The 17,482-nt window shown below is 48.1% G+C and overlaps 2 long non-coding RNA genes across 2 annotated transcripts; one reads left to right on the top strand and one right to left on the bottom strand.

Moving 5' to 3' along the window:
- Positions 1–21: 21 nt before the first annotated feature.
- LOC115030408 lies at positions 22–5,271 on the bottom strand. The gene is made up of 2 exons (XR_003836015.1): positions 5,210–5,271; positions 22–94 (listed from the first exon to the last, which is right to left on the bottom strand). It is a non-coding gene; the product is annotated as an uncharacterized LOC115030408 (long non-coding RNA).
- Positions 4,685–16,777, top strand: LOC110289307. Its single transcript, XR_002377333.2, has 3 exons — positions 4,685–5,828; positions 11,887–13,582; positions 16,375–16,777. It is a non-coding gene; the product is annotated as an uncharacterized LOC110289307 (long non-coding RNA).
- The last annotated feature ends 705 nt before the right edge of the window (positions 16,778–17,482 follow it).

Genomic DNA, 17,482 nt, shown 5'->3' with positions numbered 1-17,482 from the left:
TTTCCTCCTTTAGCTCTGTGATTCGACTCGTATTCCGAGCAAATTTGTTTATTTTTTGCTGATCTTCGAAAGTAACATTGACGTCTTCTGCAGCCTGAAAAAGATGTTTAATTTTTTTGTTTTTTAGAATTTCAACGGAGCAGTTACACTCTGGCATCTTACACTGTGACAAATAACCAAGCACTCTCCTCACCCTAAGACAGTCGAGGGGCACAGGCCATAAGATATCACAAACGTGTCACACTTACGATCTGCTCATGACTACAATCTCTCCCATTATTCTATAGGATCATTCATGAGCAAATGCTTGAAATATAAAAAGTAATTAATAAATGTCCCAATAAAACAATTTTTTTTTTAAAGTTGGTGGTGTCACAAGCCTTTAATCCTAGCACTTAGAAGGCAGAAGCAGACAGATCTCTGAGTTTGAGGACAGCCTGGTCCTCAGAGTGAGTTCCAGGACAGACAGGGCTACACAGAGAAACCCTGTCGTAGAAAACCAAAATAATAATAATAATAATGATAATAAAAGCCACTTGCCCAAAAGGCAGAATTCCCCAAGCTGGGACACTGTTTCCCCAAGATATTTCCAGCAAGCAAAATGTTCCATGGTCAGACGCCCTAGTGACCAAATTGCAGAGACTGTTTCTGGGGTAAAACGCGTATGGGGATACTGTGCTGATAAAAATATGACCATTTCTCCAAACAATCTAATAAGCTGGCTAGGTCATCATACGTGTCAATGGCTCTACTCCATACACTGAAAATTCTGTATTTATTTTAAGGTTGGGAATCCACTATAGGGTAATGAAAATTGAGTTCCACATTTAATATTTGATCTGCTTAAATCTGCAGACAAAGCTGAGTATTAGACAACAAAGCATCTATAAAATAACAAAAATGGCTAACACGGCCTGAGGTCCTACTGCACGCTTAGAAGGCTAGCCCGAGGTTTAGGAGGGCATCACCGATATCACCGCCTCATAGATGACCAGAGGCTGCAGAGTTTAGATAATCTGGCCTGGGCCAAGCATACCTATGCCTGTAAGTACAAGAGTTCCTGTTCAGACAGAGGACATGGCTGGACGTTCTCAGACTGTTCCCATTCTTAACAGGGGTTTCAATATACTAGAAAAGAAAATGAAATACTACACATTCCTTCCTGTGTCTTAGTAAAGAACAAGTGTACTTGACAAGGCCTGAAAGGACTACAGAGAGGCCCTACTAGCTGACATGACACACCTCTCAGCACAGGAGGCTGAGGCAGGAGGATTACCAGTTTGAAGCTAGCTTTAGATGCATAGAGAAATCCTGTCGTCAAAACCTCATGGTGCTGGGGAAATGCCCTGTGGCTAAGAGCACTTAGTGCTCTTTCAAACCATCTGGGTTCGGTTCTCAGGACCCACATTAGGTGGCTCACAACTGGCTGTGACTCCAGCTCCAGGGGATCTGAGGCCTTCGTCTGGCTTCTGCGGGCACATTCATGCACGTGTGTGCAAACACATGGCATATACACACAGGAACACACACATCTACACAAACAAAAATAAAACCTTTAACAAAGAAAGGCCTCTCACTGAAGCTACAGATTTATAATAACATCATAGATAACATACCATATTGGCATTAATAAATGAAGGTCAGTAAGAATGGCTGGTTCTTTTGCCAATGGTAGGAGTTCACAGATCCACACTCCACCCATTCCTGGTCCCCTGTAAGCTATGGCATAAAGTGTGCATACACAAACGTCTCCAGAGGTTGTAGGGTAACCTGTAGTCTCGAGGCAAGGCTCAGTGGCCCAGAGAGACAGGTGTTGGAATCTAGGCTCTCATCCCAACAAGCAACTGCGCATGCCCCAAGCCTGACATCAGCCCTAATGCGTATGGTCAGAGTCCACCCCATCATGTGTGCACAGCGCAGTGGTCAGCGCAGAGGGGAGCAGCAGTCAGTCAACAGACACGAAGGTGGTGAGACCCGTATGCTGGTGCTTAGCCTATGAGAATTATCAATCTCCCAGAGGGAGTTTACAGAGCCCCCAAGCCCTAGGATGCATTTACAGGTGTGTCTGTCACCACAAGGACTTTAAAAGAAACTCAGGTTAGAGACCCTAGCAGGACCTGCCTGACAAGCAACAATGGCGGCGAAAGATTTCTGAATTAGAATCTAAATTATGATAGATCAGACTCAAATATTTTGACATCAAAGAGTGCTGGAAGTTGGCTGTTTTCGATTTTTCCAAAGCAGGCATTTCCCGACATAGCCCTGACAAACAGCAGCCACCAGAAGCCACTTGGCCCCTGGGACCCAGTTCCTTGAAGTGGTTTTTCTCCTATGGTTAAGTCTGTAGTTGGGAGTGGTCCCCAGCAGTAGCTAAGAAACTGACACCCGTGACCCTGAAGGGCAGACGCTCCCAGAACACCTCTTGTTTCTTTCTAAGGCGCTAGGGATTGAGCTGACAGCCCTCACATGCTGGCCGAGCATGTCCATACAGCTATACCCCAACCCCCAGTCTACAATCCTTCAACTGCATTTTGGCAGGAAGATAGTAATTTTTAGCTGGCGTGCAAGGACATCAGGAAGTTGATTTAGTCCCCCTAGACCATATGCAAAATAGGCAGACACTGCAAGGTGTCCAACCTTTCGACACTGTGACAGTGACACCATCTACAATCACAGCTATCCTTGGGACCGCGGGCTGCAAGGTGAGCATGCCAGACATGTGACATGGCATCCTCTGGAAGGGGTCTGAGCATCTTTCAAAAGATCTTCAAAGAGACCTGAAGTTCCGAGGGCTAGCAACCCCTATCTTAGGCAATGGTGGGTGGGCACAGTCATGACTGAAGGGGTTACAGTCTACTGCTCAGGCAGGACTGAAGGAAGGCAGGATGGACTCCAAACCAGGCACGTGGAACTTGAGCTGACTTGTGCAATTCCCTGATCGGTCCTCTGTGAAATGAAGAGGGCATTTCTCCCTTGCAGGGATGGCAAGTGAGTCCCGAGTGCACAGGGCTCCAGTAAAGGAGAGCCAAGGACTTGGCCTGCTCCATATTGTTTCCAAAGTTGAATAGAAGGCTAAGCTAGGTCGGTTGGTGGAGGGCTTGCCCGGCACAGTAGAGGCCTGAGTTCCATCCCCAGGACTGTAGAAAACCAGGTGTGCTGGGACAGACCGCTGCAGCCCAGCCGTCAGGAGGCGGAGGCAGGAGGATTAACAGTTCAAGGTCATCCTCAGCTGCACAGTGAGTGTGAGGCCAGCCTGGGCTACGTGAGAAATGAAGGCAGAATGGCAAAAAGGATCACTGTAGATTTACGGGAATTCTGCTAGTTATAAGAGACATGACTTGCTCCAAATTCAAGAAGAAAGTAAGCTGCCCTGGACCCTGACCACACCCTGGCCTCAGTAACACCTTGTGGGATTGTACGAGGAAATAAACCATGCTCTATTCCAAGTTCAGGTACTGAGGGCTGGGTCCTCAGCCAGCGGACAGTCAGATCTCTTAAGAGTTCCAGACCAGCAAACGCTACACAGTGAAACCTTGTCTCAAAAAAAAAGCAAAAGCAAGGACAGTGTTTATCGTGGAACTGACCAGTGTAACCCACAGCTGAGAGCACAGTCTAACAAGAGAGGCAAAATGAACCTGTTCCTACCTGGCCAAATCACCGTGGCCCCGGACTGTACTCTGCTACCGTGTAATGATTTGTGGGTGGCAGACCAGGGCGAGGGACTCTTTCGAACTCTGAAGCCTCCCTGGGCTCAGCAGCCATTCCCTCTTAATGAACTGGGATGCTGACCATCAACCTTCAGCGGTCAGAGGCACTGACTACACGGTGCCAACAGCGAGAACACAAAGGTATTCTAAAGGGACCTTATGAAGTACAGTGAAAGCAACTGTCTTCAGCCAGGCGCCTCTCATCAGAGACAGACAGGCAGATGGACAGACAGACAAGAAGCTGGGGGGGGGGGGGGGGGGGGNGGGTGTGTGTGTGGAGAAACAGAGAGACAGAGACAAAGATGGAGACAGACAGACAAGGAGCCTGAGAGAGGCAGAGAGACAGACACAGACAGACTGACAGACAGGAGCCTGGAGTGCAAATGCTCTTTAAATCCCAGCTTTTCTTCTGTGCTTCAGTTCCCTCTTCAGCTAAAAGCAAATAAATACAGAATTTCCCAAAAGGTTGACACAGCAGATCAAAATAATTAGCAAACGCTAAGAACTGTCTGGATCACACGGTGAAGCCCCAATAGCTATCAGCTGTTTGCTTGTTTGTTCTTTTTTCCCCCCCTCCTCTGCAATTCTTTCCCTGTATTAGATACACCTGCACACCTGGAAACACGTTTAGGTTATAAAAACCCACATGGAAGCTTAGCTTAAGTTGGTGGCTCAAAGTATTGGCTCAAAGAGTTGCAAAGCCATGTCTACTGTCTATCATGCATGAAGCCCTGGGTCCACCACCCCAGCACACCAAAGGCCAGGGGTAGTGGCACACACCCGTGATTCCAGCACCTGGAAGGAAGGTGGAGGCAGGAGAGTCAGAATTTCAAAATCATCTCTGACTGCATAGGAAGCCGTGGACCAGTCTGGTGTGTACACACACACACACACACACACACACACACACACACACGTCCGTGTCTTTCAAAAGTGTGATAAGACATCACACCGAGCCCCATGAACAATGATGGGACGTCGTTTTTAAAATGATAGAGAGCTCTAATTTGACCAAACAAAAAAATCACCAGACCCAGCATCTCACCAGATGAGTCACCAAAAGGAATGGCTGGCTGGCTGGCTGTGAAGTGTGCGGGGCAGAGCGTTGGGGACCCGTGTCCTTCCTAATGGCTGGGAAAAGCCCGGAGAGCCACCGCGCTCGCTGGGGCCGACTGCTCTCTTAAACACTCGGTGCACGGAGCGTGGACGCACCCGGGCGGTCCGGGGCGGAGCACAGAGGTGCCGTAGCAGACGACGGCCCGGGATGCGGTAGCAGACGCCCGGGATGCGGAGCCCGTCCCGGTGCCCGAGGAGATGCACGACCCTGAGCAGGTGAGGCGGTTGCCCTGACGGCGAGCCGAGCGGACAGCAGCACCCCTGTACCCAGCGCGGGTCCCGGCCCCGCGCATCCCTCACCTCCTCAGACCCCGGCCCCCAGCGTCCCGCGTCTCCCCACACGCCCCGGCCCACGGCTCCTCGGACCCCGGCCCCGCCGCACTCACCGCCTTCTTCATGGTGGCCGCCATCTTGGACTGAACCACGGGGCGCGGGGGAAAACCACCCAGGCGTGCGTCACCCCCCGAGGTCCCTCTCGAGCCCTGATGAGCCAGACTCCCCCCTAACGCACAGCACTGTCTCAACACTGCTGTTATCTATGTCTCTGAACTATGAATTCCCAGGGCAAGGACTCAGGAAAAAAAACTATGCCCTGGAAACACTTGGTATCTTCCAATTAAAGGGACAGGCAGCTTCCCTCTCGGCCGGCATAAATACCAAAAGCGGCCAATAGTCGGGCCCGAGATCCCAGCCACGGCCAGCAGGGGGAGCGCTGGGTACCACCCAGCTGCGTGGAACGGGAGGCTTAAGAAATTCTTTTTCCATTTATTCAACAACCTAGTGAGAAGCTAGGGAGGCTAAAGGCGTGGCTTCGGCAAAGTATTTGGTAAATCCTTTGGTCAAGTATTTGCATTCAAGCATAGGGACCTGAGTTCGATCTACAGCCCCTACCACATAAAAACCCAGTGCTGGCGAAGCTACAAGCTGAAGGCCACCCTTGAAGTTGATCTTAGCTTGTATGCCACTGATCACTAGGGGATCAGCCAGGAATAGATGAAGCCAAAGGTAGGTGACCCCAAAAAAGATCCAGAGCAGTGGTTCTCAACCTTCCTAGTGCTGAGACCCTTTAATAAGTTAAATGTTGTAGTGCCCCCTTATGTTGTAGTGCCCCCCAACCATAAAAAGTAGTTTTGTTGTTACTTCATTATGTAAATTTGCTACGGTTCTGAGTCATGATGTCAATAAATGTCTATTTTCTGATAGTATTAGGCGGCTTCTGTAAAGGGCTCCCAATCTATAGGTTGAGAACCACTGACCCAGAGTGCTACAACAAACTTAAATGCTTAGATAATAGCTTACTGGACGGCTGCTTGGCTATTTATATTTAGAGACAGGGTCTCGCTCTGTAATCCTAGCTGTCCTGGAACTAGCTATGTAGACCAAGCTGGCCTGAAACTCACAGAGATCCTCCTGCCTCTGCTCTCCAAGCGCTAGGATCAAAGGCGTGCTCCATCATGTGCAACTGAAATGAATTCTTTTATGTGTTTAAAATTAAATTGGTTCAGAAATATGTCTTCCACTCACTCAAATATGTTAGCCTGGGAAGACTGCCCACACAGGGCCCAGTGGGCACCGGGCTTCCTTAGTAACCAGGGCCATTGTGAACTTTGGTAGCCAAGACTTTGCTCTCAGAAAGTCGGAGCTCCGAGGGCAGAAGAGCTTAGAGTATTGGGGGGTGGGGCATTGTCTCATTTGCCAAGGGACAGGGAGGACCTGGTGTGAGCCGCAGGACAGTAAAAGCACGGCTGGGCGCTCCTGCATCTCTGCCAGTCCCTCCTATGGCTTCAAGCACAAGGGCATGCCAAGGAGGGGAAGAGAAGCAGATCTCGCCTGTCTGCTTATGACACATTGCGTCTCAACCTTCCTAGTGTGACCCTTTAATACAGTTTCTCATGTTGTGGCAACTCCCAACCATTAAATTATTTCATTGCTACTTTACAACAGTAATTTTGCTATTGTTATACATTGTAATGTAAATACCAGACATGCAGGATGTCTGATACTTGAGCCGGGTGGGAGGGCCATTTGACCTTCCAAAAGGATCAAGACCCACAGGTTGAGGACTGCTGTTCTAATGTACAATGCATGTACCCATTTGGTTACAATCTGTCTCCTATCATTACAATGCAATCCTGCTCATTGCCTGCATACCATCAAGCCCTCTGGATATAATGAATTTGGACTCCTCAGAGTGAAGTCCTAACACCCTCCTGAGGAAGGTTTGCCGTTTGCACTCTGCTACTGAGCAGTTGCACATACAGAGTCAAATCTCGGGACCTGGAATTACAGTGGTACCACTTTTGAGGAACTCATTTGTATATACCGCAAACCCCAGTCCTGAACTCTGTAACCCTTAGACCAGACTCAGAAGGGAGAGATAGTGTCTGGCTGCAGTGGTCATGGAGAATCTGTAGTTAGTGGCATGTTGACTGGACCGAAAGACACCAGATATTGGGGATGCTGCATGTCAAACAGATAAAGTACTCCGTCCCCCAGCACCTTGCTATCTACTGACAGGAGACAGACCACAAACAAACCGTTAAATAAGGATAGTGTGTCAGAGAGGGTGGTTAGTGTAAATGTGACTGACTGTCCCAGCAAGGGAAACACATGCAGCTTTCGACAGGAGAACGCCGCCAAAGAGGCACGAAAAAGAAAGAGAAAAAATTTCAATTGGAAATGAATGTTGTCCAAGCTTGTCCTAGCTTTTAGACTGCGTCACACAGGGATGATGAGGATATTTGTCGTTTTGTGACAGTGTGTGTGTGCAGGCGCGCGTGCGCGCAAGTGCCCCTCCCCCAAGATCCTGCAACATCACTCTGCGTTCCCTGGGCTTGAGGAGGCAAAGTCTGAGTGGCAGGAGCCGCAGATCTCGCTAGCTGGAAGTAATTTGATCCTCTGCCTGCAGGGGGCGCCCAAGGACCACGACTGAATTCTCAGGCATCCAAGCCCATTTCCCAGTGTTTTGGACGTCTTTTCATCTTATCCTAGGAATTTGTCTGTTTGTATTTGACTCAAAAATGTTTGTAAGCTATTTTTTCCTGACAGGGTTTGAGATCCTCATGCCTCCCCACTGCACGTAGGACCAGTCTAATTAAAATTCCAAACCAAGGCGCGCCTCCCCCTCTGATCATCGGATAGCACTTTTCCCTGGAGAGACATGGACAAACATCTGCTCACTCCAGAAAGGAAAGCGATGATGGAACCAAGTAAGGATGCCACACGAGTTCAATTTAGTGAACCAATGAGTTTATCCCACCCGGGAGGTGGGGGATGGGGTTACATACAGGAGCGTGAGGGGCCACTTGGAGGAACATGGAGGAATCAAAGATACTCTTAGTCCAGTCAGCATGCCACCAAAAATCCCCACTGACCACTGCAGCCAGACACTAGTTCTTTCATCTGACAGCTCCCAGAATAGAAAGGACACAGGCCTCTTGGATGAAAAGGACAGACCCCTCTCCAGGCATAGAACCTTCCAGCACCTTGCTTGACATTGGACTTGTTCACCTCCACAACTGTGCGAAGTTCATCTCTGTTGCTTAGGAATTACCAATAACCCGGTCGCGGGGTTCCTTGTTACAGCGGCACAGACTTACTGATCCACTTCTCTTAAACACTTCCATCCCTGCAAGCGACTCTATAGCTCTCTGCCCGTTTCCTTGGGAGCTATTTCTCTTCTGCTAAGCCAGGGGCACCAAGGGAAGCCGACCTTGCCTGCTCATTAACGGGTAAACTGATGTATGGACAATTAAATGGCGGCGTATTTAAGGACTAGAGAGTATTGTGAGACACGAGATAGCTGCTGGTGCATTTGTTCAGTAACAGTGTTCGAGAGTCCATATTCGTGTTCGCATTTCTTCTTCCTGTGCCTAATATCAAACGCCTCGCATAAACTGTAGCGCTGTGGGCCCGTCTCCTGAATAACTGCATTTTATCACCAGGTGGCGCTATGACCCCAAATTTTAACTTTTCTCCTGTGCAAAGCCTTAGGAACCGGCCCAAAGGACACGCAGTCTAGTAAGCCGCACTCTGGACCAAAATATAGTCATCTCTTGCGAGTTTCAAGTTGTAATTTTTTCCTAGAAGAGGTAGATCTTTTTTTCAAAGATATCCTGAATATATGGATTTTTAGATTTTTATGGAATAGACCGTTTACTGGGCTAAGCATTAAAGCTTAAGTGGTAGAGTGTTTGACTGGCATACATAATGCTTTGAATTCGGTCCCCAGAACAACAAAAAGACGGGGGAGCGGGGCAAACCATTACCTAATCTGTTAACATTCGTGGTACCCGGCCCTGCAATTTTGACATTGAGAAAGAAGTCATTATTTAGAATCAGAAGCTGTTCCCTGGAGTGATCGATCCATCCAGTGGGGATTCTTTCAGAACTGTGTGTCTTCTCACTGAGCTGGGCACTCTCCTCACAGGGCTGCTGCTCACAAACGGGTCTGATATGCGCTGAAGTGGGCAGCTTAGATATTTATGATCGTCTAAAGCGCTTTGGATATCTTCCTAGGTCTCACTCTTACCTCTCCACTCCAGAAGTCAGACCTCAGCTCACCTTTAAAGAGGAAGCCAATCAGATTCGCCAACACAGTACAGGCCCAGATCAAGCCAATCAGATTCAGCGGTGCAATGAAAACATCCAGTAAACCTTCGAGGGTGAGGGTGCTGCAGAGAATGAATTCTCAGAGGCCAGAGCACTGTGGGACCAGGAACTCTCTGAAGCCACAATGAAAATGTACTGACTTTAATGGGCTGATTTGGGGGGACTGTAGGAGCCATCTATCAATCGAGGAGACCTCAGTGTCCTTCCATGAGTTTTGTGGTCATTGCATGCTCCAACCGTAGAATCTGTGCTCTTTCAGGCATCGTTTCCCCAGTTCCTCTGACGAATCCTGCTGGAGGATATCGTGCTGCTTGTGGCATGAAGAAATTTATTGATATGTAGTAAAAAGTTACTCCTTAAAACTCCAGCCAAGAAAATCAAGAAGACTGGGGGGGGTGTGGCAATGTCGTTGAGGTTACAGTGGGGTAAGGATAAACACCTCACTCTGGGGTGAAATTCCATCTAAAGAAAAAAGAGCCCCCTCTGAAGGTTGCTACGGCGCATGCGTGCACTTTGCGGGCGCTCATGCTTTCTGCTTTATAAACCCCACACTGGAGGAACATGTGTGGTTTTGTAAGTGTAAAGTGGACGTGGGTCATGATGAGGAGTGAGTGACAGACTGAGACTGTCCATCAAAGTCCCTCTGCGCTGTGGTTCCAGAACAGCAGCCAGAATCATGAAAGGAAGCAGCCAGCAATGATGACTAGTAGACAGTGCTCACACTAGAGGGAAAACGCGACAAAGAAGAGATCTCAGCTTGTCCTCAGTGCACCAAGTGAGATGGACTAGGAATGTGGCTCAGTGGGTATCGTGCACAAAGCTCTGGGTTCGATCCCCAGTACTGACTAAACTCAGCACACCTATAATCCCAGGACTCAGAGGCAAGCAGATCTTTCTCCCCCTCCCCCACCTCTCCCTGCTGATCAGGATATAAAGCTCCCAGCTACTGCTCCAGCAGGATACCCGTCTGCTTCCTGCCATGACCCTATAAAACTGCAAGCCCCCAATTAAATGCTTTCTTCTATATGAGTTGCCTTATAGGAGGTCATATGTTTGTTCTGTTATAGCAACAGAAGGGTGACTAAGACAATGGGGATGATGTGGAGTCTCTTCATTCTGTCTCAAGGTAGACCTTTACCAGAAAGCTTTGTTCACCTCATGAGCACTGAACAACCAACATGCATCTATGCAGTGCTGCAGAAAGAGCCCACCTCCCGCAATCTGCACTGCACACAGATGCCATGGTTCCCTGAGTGACGGGAAGGAGGCTGCCTTAGAAGCCTCCCACTCACCCAGTGCAGGAAAATCAAAACCCAGCTGAGACTGTTTTAAAGAAAAACGCTAAAGATTGCAAACCAACCTCCATTAACTTCGAATGCCCTGGCTCTCTAAAACACTTAGAGGAGGCACACTTCAAGGTCCCCTATATAGATCGTGTGTATCCCTCTACAGAGCCTGGGAATGCCACCTTTTAGTTTGTGTAAATGATCTTGGGTCTTGGGTTCAGATTCCCAAGAGAGTTATCGACACTGAGATTCATCCACTTGGTTGACAAAGAAAAAAACCCTAAGCAGATTGAGTCTTTGAGAGGTGGGGATGTGGCTCCGCTGGTAGGGCTCTTGTCCAGCGCGCACAAAGCCCTGGGTTCCATCCCCAAGCAGTGCATAAACTGGACACGGTGGTGCATGCTTATAATCCCAGAAGTGAATGGCATTCTTAGCTACGTAGCACATTTGAGGACATTAACGCATGAGACCCTGACTCTCTTAAAAAAAAAAAAAAGAAACTTTGAATTCAAGAATGTTATTCAAATATATTACTGATACTCCTGTGAAACAGTGAGAGGATCCCCGTATGAGACAGTGAGAGAGGATCCTCATGTGAGACAGTGAGAGGATCCCCGTGTGAGACAGTGAGAGGATCCTCATGTGAGACAGTGGAGGATCCCCGTGTGAGACAGTGAGAGGATCCTCATGTGAGACAGTGAGAGAGGATCCTTGTGTGAGACAGTGAGAGGATCCCCGTGTGAGACAGTGAGAGGATCCCCGTGTGAGACAGTGAGAGGATCCTCATGTGAGACAGTGAGAGGATCCCCGTGTGAGACAGTGAGAGGATCCTCGTGTGAGACAGTGAGAGGATCCCCGTGTGAGACAGTGAGAGGATCCCCGTGTGAGACAGTGGAGGATCCCCGTGTGAGACAGTGAGAGGATCCCTGTGTGAGACAGTGAGAGGATCCTCATGTGAGACAGTGAGAGAGGATCCTTGTGTGAGACAGTGAGAGGACCCCTTTGTTGGAGTTGCCTTTTATAAGAACTTAATTGCTATTGCTTGAGTTCAGTGTTAGGTGCTGATACAGCGCCTGCCTCTCCGAGCCTCATCCTGAGCTTCTGGACTTTTCCACCATGCTGTGTGCTGCACTGAAGTATAAGCCTTTCCTTCTCATTTACTCCAGCCACTGGTGTCACGTGAGCCTCTATTGTCCCTGTCTGTCACCACCACTTTGATCTCGGAACATGCAGTATTCTTCCTTAAACATCCTAGCTCATAGTCCGCAGTAACTCCCTGAAACATCAGAGGCTGTGCTGTGCTGTGCTGTGCTGTGCTGTGCTGTGCTGTGCTGTGGGTGAGGAAGGGGGAGAAATGGGGAAATGAGGGTAAAATGAGCTGACTTCCTGCTCTGCAGCTGTGGACATGGCTAGTATCATGGCTGTCCCTGGAGCTGTACACCCAGCACTAGAAGTGACCCCAGCATCTCATCCTACAGTGACCTGAAGACTTCTTGGAGACTCAGTGATTGTCTGCCTGTTTCAGAATCGATCAGAGACTGTCTGCATCCTCCAGAGGAAACCCCATCATCACTAGAGGGACATAGCTTGCCTCTGTGACCTAGTCAATCATACTGTAACCATATCTGCCATTTCCCTGACATGTTCTTGTCTCGATTTAATAAATATCACAGTGAAGCTTATATGTGCATTTTTTTTCAACCCTTTCCTTCCAAGAGTTCAGCGTCCTGGAGTTTGATGCTTCTATCCGGCATAAACTAGAACTGCCTTAAACAATGAGGCTCCTGAGCCTCCCCCGCTCAGCTGGCAAGCACTGACAGACACCGGTGAGGAGCTTTCAAGAGGAACCCAGCTCCAACCATTAGCTGTAGGACCTTCAGTGAGGATGGCTGTAGCTGGTCCAGAAGCCCTGCCAGAGTGAGGAATAACAAGAGAGATTGCTGTTTCCCGTTGGTGATGTGACAGATAAGAACCTGCAGTGACTCAGAGCCCATGCTCAATAACAGAAGCCAGGAGGATGGTGGCCGGCTCTCTCCTGTTTCCTTGCAACTGTGTGGGTTGATGTCATCAGCAGAGAATGCGTTCTAACTAAGCAGGCTTTCCTTGCTCCTCTCTGACACAGGGCTGGGCAGGGTGCCTAGCACGCCATAGGCGCTGAGCAGCCATGTGGTGGCTCCTCCAAAGAACTGCATTCTGACTGGAGAGAACGGAAACAAGTCAAGAGATCTCTGGAGATGTATGTCAAATTATTTTTCACTGGAAACTGCCATCACAGTGGAGGGAGTCTGTGGATGTGCGAGTATGAACACACTGGATTCCAACCATCCTTGAAGCTGTCCAAACAGAAGGGCTCACCTAACTGCTGTCGCTGGGTGGAAGAGCCAACAGTCAACTCTGTCATAAGAACAGTTAGGAAAATTGCCACTGCACAAAACTTGGGCACATTCTCTGCTGACGGGGCGCTTTTGGTTTTAGGAGAAAGGGACTCTTCCATAGTTACCTGGAATTGTCTCGCTGGTCCTCTGTGTGATCACTGACACAACAGTGGAGTGGCCACGCTCACCCCACCGGGAGTTTACTTTCCCTAACACCAGAAGTGCTTCCTGCACCAGTCACCTGGCAAAGTGTATGTTTGCTGGTTCACTTTAAAGCCATAGAAAAGTATAATCACGTCTCAGTGATGGCCAAGGAAGTCAACAGGCCCTCAGAGTCATCATGGCGGGCTCCCAACATACGAGAGCAAACAAAACCGTGCTTCAGACCCAAAGTATTTGGCACTGAAAATCCCATCATAAGATTTCCCTGTATTACACACAGATCGGATTAGCCAAGTCATACCATGCAGGAAAAGACGCAGAACAGGTATCTATGTGATGATGTAATCTAAATTTTTACTTATGAAACATAGATGGTACCAATGGAATATCAGAAAACAATCCATAGGTGGAGGCTGGGAAATCAATTCAAAGGTCAGACAAGGTTTTAAATCACTCTCAGTTGTACAGTGAGATCAAGGCCAACCTGGGCTACATGAGACCCTGTCTCACCAAAACTAAACACATACACACAACCCCTGTAGTGTTTTTCACTGTCTGGTTTAACTTGCCTTAGACAGTTATGACTGAACCTTCCAAAGTCACCCTTCCTATTGCAGCTACTGGCTATGGTGGCCTCTAAATCCACACTAGAGAGGCTGAGGCAGGAGACTTGCCACAAGTTCTGGGCCAGTTTAGGCTACTTAAAAACTACCAGGCCAGCCTAAACTACAGAACAAGACCTTGTATTATTATTTTTTTTAAAGACTAATAATACCGATACTAACTGGCACTAGAGATGGCTCAGCGGTTAGGGGTGAGCCGCCTTGCAGGGTTCAGTTCCCAGCACTGATGTCAGGTGGCTCACGGTCACCAGTAACTCCAGCTTCACAAGCTTGGATGCCCTCTTCTGACTTTCATGAGTACCCACACACATGTGGCACACCACATACAGAGGCATACACACACAGGCACATACATACACACACACAAGCACACATACAAGCACACACATACACACAGAGACATACACACACAGGCACATACATACACACTTACAGGCACACACACATACACACAAGCACACATACAAGCACACACATACCCACACAGACATACACACACAGACACATATGAACATACACACAGACACATATACACACACATAGGCACACACACATACACACAAGCACACACACATACATACATACACATGCATATAAGCACACACATACACATATAGGCACATACATACACAGGCACACACACAGGCACACACAAGTATACACATACATACACCCAGACTCAACAAACAGACACACACATACACACAGAGGCACAAACATATACACACACATACATATACCAAGGCTAACACACAGGCACAACACATACACACAGAGGCACACACATATACAAAATAAATCTCTAAGACACCGACTTGTTTACACCATGCTCTTCCTGCTTTAAAACAGAATAGCTCTTTTGCCAGTGAACCTCAAAAGCTCTCCCCACCCCGTGTGACTGTGTTGGAAGTTTTCAGGTACCTTTCTCCACACTTGCAATAAAATATTGACTGCTCAGCATGGCCTAGTTCTGCTCAGAAACCAGAAAGCAAGTGCGTGCCAAATGGAGTCCAGGAAGACAGAGGCTATGCTCCGCCTGGGATCTTGCTCTCAGCCCATCTGGGGAAGAGTGTCCACTGACCTCCAGTGTTGCAAATGAGGAACCTGGACTCAGAGAAACACAACATCTTCCCAAGCCCACACAGCCAGTGAGGAATGGAGACACAGCTTCACCCCAGAGGTACCCAGATGAGCATCTGCAGGGTTTACCAATAACTTCCTCAGAAAACAAACGATGCATTGTTACTAAACTCTCTGGGTTTTGCTGGGGAACAAGGAAAGGATCAATAATCGATTGCCTATTATTTGCTTATTATTATTGGGTGCTCTTCAGCATAAACAGCATGGGTCATGTGTTATAGGAGAGTCAGCCAACAAAAGACAGCAGCTTACAATTTCAAGGAGATTTAAGTAATTGGGAAGAAAGGTGCAGGAGAAAAGTCATGAAGATTGTGGCTGCAGAGTAGAGGGGGTGGGGAGAGGAACTGTGTGAGAGGGGGGGCTTTTTTATTTTCTTACCTATTTTCTTCTATTTAACTGTACAGTTTAAATAGAATCAAAACAACATGACTTCAGCTGCTTGCAAGGCCTAAGTAAGACAGTAGCAAGGTTGGGCCCAGCCTAAGCAACTCAGAAAGACCCTGTCTCAAAACAATAAGAGTCAGGAGATTCCGTGGTAGAATGTTTCTCTGGTGTGCACAGGGCTCTGTGATCAGCCTCCAGCACCACACACACACACACACACACACACACACACACACTGCCACTATCTAGTTGAGCACAGATATCATGATTGAAACACCCTCCCTCTGGGTACCAAGGAACCAGGTATGCAATGCACAGCACTACCAGGTAAGTTCTTAAACGTCTCACTTGGCTTGGGACTTTGTGCAGCATCCTCACAGGAGTCTATGTTGGCACTCTTCCCATTTCTGTGATGTCTGAGTTTGGCTGTGAGGTTGGTTCCACCACCTTCTGCTCAAGAAATGAAAAGTCAGCCCTCCGAATTCCCGCAACCAAAAAGCAGCTAGGTCACCCTAGGTCAGCCAAGGCTTGAGACTCAAAATTGTATTGCCAACCCATATAGTTGAAAGAGTTTTGTGTTTCCCGAGGCAGAGGATCAAAATCAAGCCCTTGCCCTCCAACAGGTTCCACCCTACACACACACACACACACACACACACACACACACACACACACACACTGTCATGTGTGGTTGCAGAGTAGAAAGGCTAGGGTCTAATTAATCTCATTAAACTTTGCAGGAGATAGTTAGGATTTCTCAGAACTGTAGAGGTGGCCTGGGCAGATCTTGGGAATGGGGTTGGCTCTTAGGAGCCACTTTCAGATCTTTCATTAGGAATTTCTGAGAGGTTCTTTGGCTGCATGCCTCACAGAGGCCATGGAATGAGGGAGGCACAAAGCCCAGGAAAGACGGTTAAGTTCCTGAGAGTATGTGCAACATAATCACTTCAGTGTTCTGAACCTCTTCAAGGACTGACAAATGTTCCACTCAATGGACCTCCAATAAACCCTATGCTGAGACTGGGGACTCTCCCCAGTGAACAGGAGACATGGACTTCTATGAAACTGAAATTCTCTAATTTACTTCTATGAATACACTGGTTAATAAATTCCTGTACTTCTGAGTATCTCTTTGTAATTCATGAAGCGGTCTGGTGCTAACGTTCAGTGTGGCACATAAGTTTAATCCCAGCACTCAGGAGGCAGAGGCAGGCAGATCTCTGTGAGTTCAAGACCAGCCTGGTCAACATAGCAAGTTCCATGACAGCCAGGACTACAGAGTGAGACCCTGTCTCAAAAACAAAACAAACAAAAACTAACGTTAAACTCCCAGGAAGATCTACTTCGTCTGAAACCTGTCTCTGTCTTGATCACACAAAAGAAAAACGAAAAAGGAAAAGAAATAGTAGCTCACTGGCTGAAATAACAAGACAGTTGTCACACACACACACAAGGATGGGGTCTTTGCAGCATCCAGGCACAAGTGAGAAGAGATGAGGAAAGAACACCTCCCTCTAGGGATGCATGCTCTCTGCCACTCTCTGCCACGTCGTACCCAAACGAGAAAGTTCTGATCCCACCCTCCTCTGGGGCACATCGTCATGGAAGGAATACTTCCATCGTCATGGAAGAGAGTGATATGATTGGCCAGATGATGTTAGGCGTGGTAAAAATAAACCACCATCCAACACTCTAGATTTGGAAACAGGAGGATGTGGGGTTTGAGCTAGCCTGGGCTATGAGACTGTCTCAAAAAAGCAATAGAAATAATGATACATATGGGTGTCTGTGCTGAAGAGTCAGGCTGGGTTAGAAACTGGGATCCAAATGCCATTGGGGCTACTAATGTCTGTGACAATGGGCAGTGTGTGTGTGGGGAGGGGGTGTACGGTTCTTTCACGTGTTTTTGACGTTGAGCTGAGGTGAAATTTGCCTCCTGGCACAGACACAGCAGAGAGCTGCCTTGTCTGGCCTCAGTAGGAGAGGATGCGCCTAATCCTGCCAGAGACATGATAAACCACGAGGGTGGGGGTGGGGGGCACGCTCTCAGAGGTGAAGGGGAAGTGGGGGAAGGAAGC

Source organism: Mus caroli, chromosome 2, assembly GCF_900094665.2.
Source record: "Mus caroli chromosome 2, CAROLI_EIJ_v1.1, whole genome shotgun sequence".
Classification (NCBI taxonomy): Eukaryota; Metazoa; Chordata; class Mammalia; order Rodentia; family Muridae; genus Mus; species Mus caroli.
Note: the sequence above shows the minus strand (reverse complement) of the source record. Positions and strands in the feature narration are given on the sequence as shown.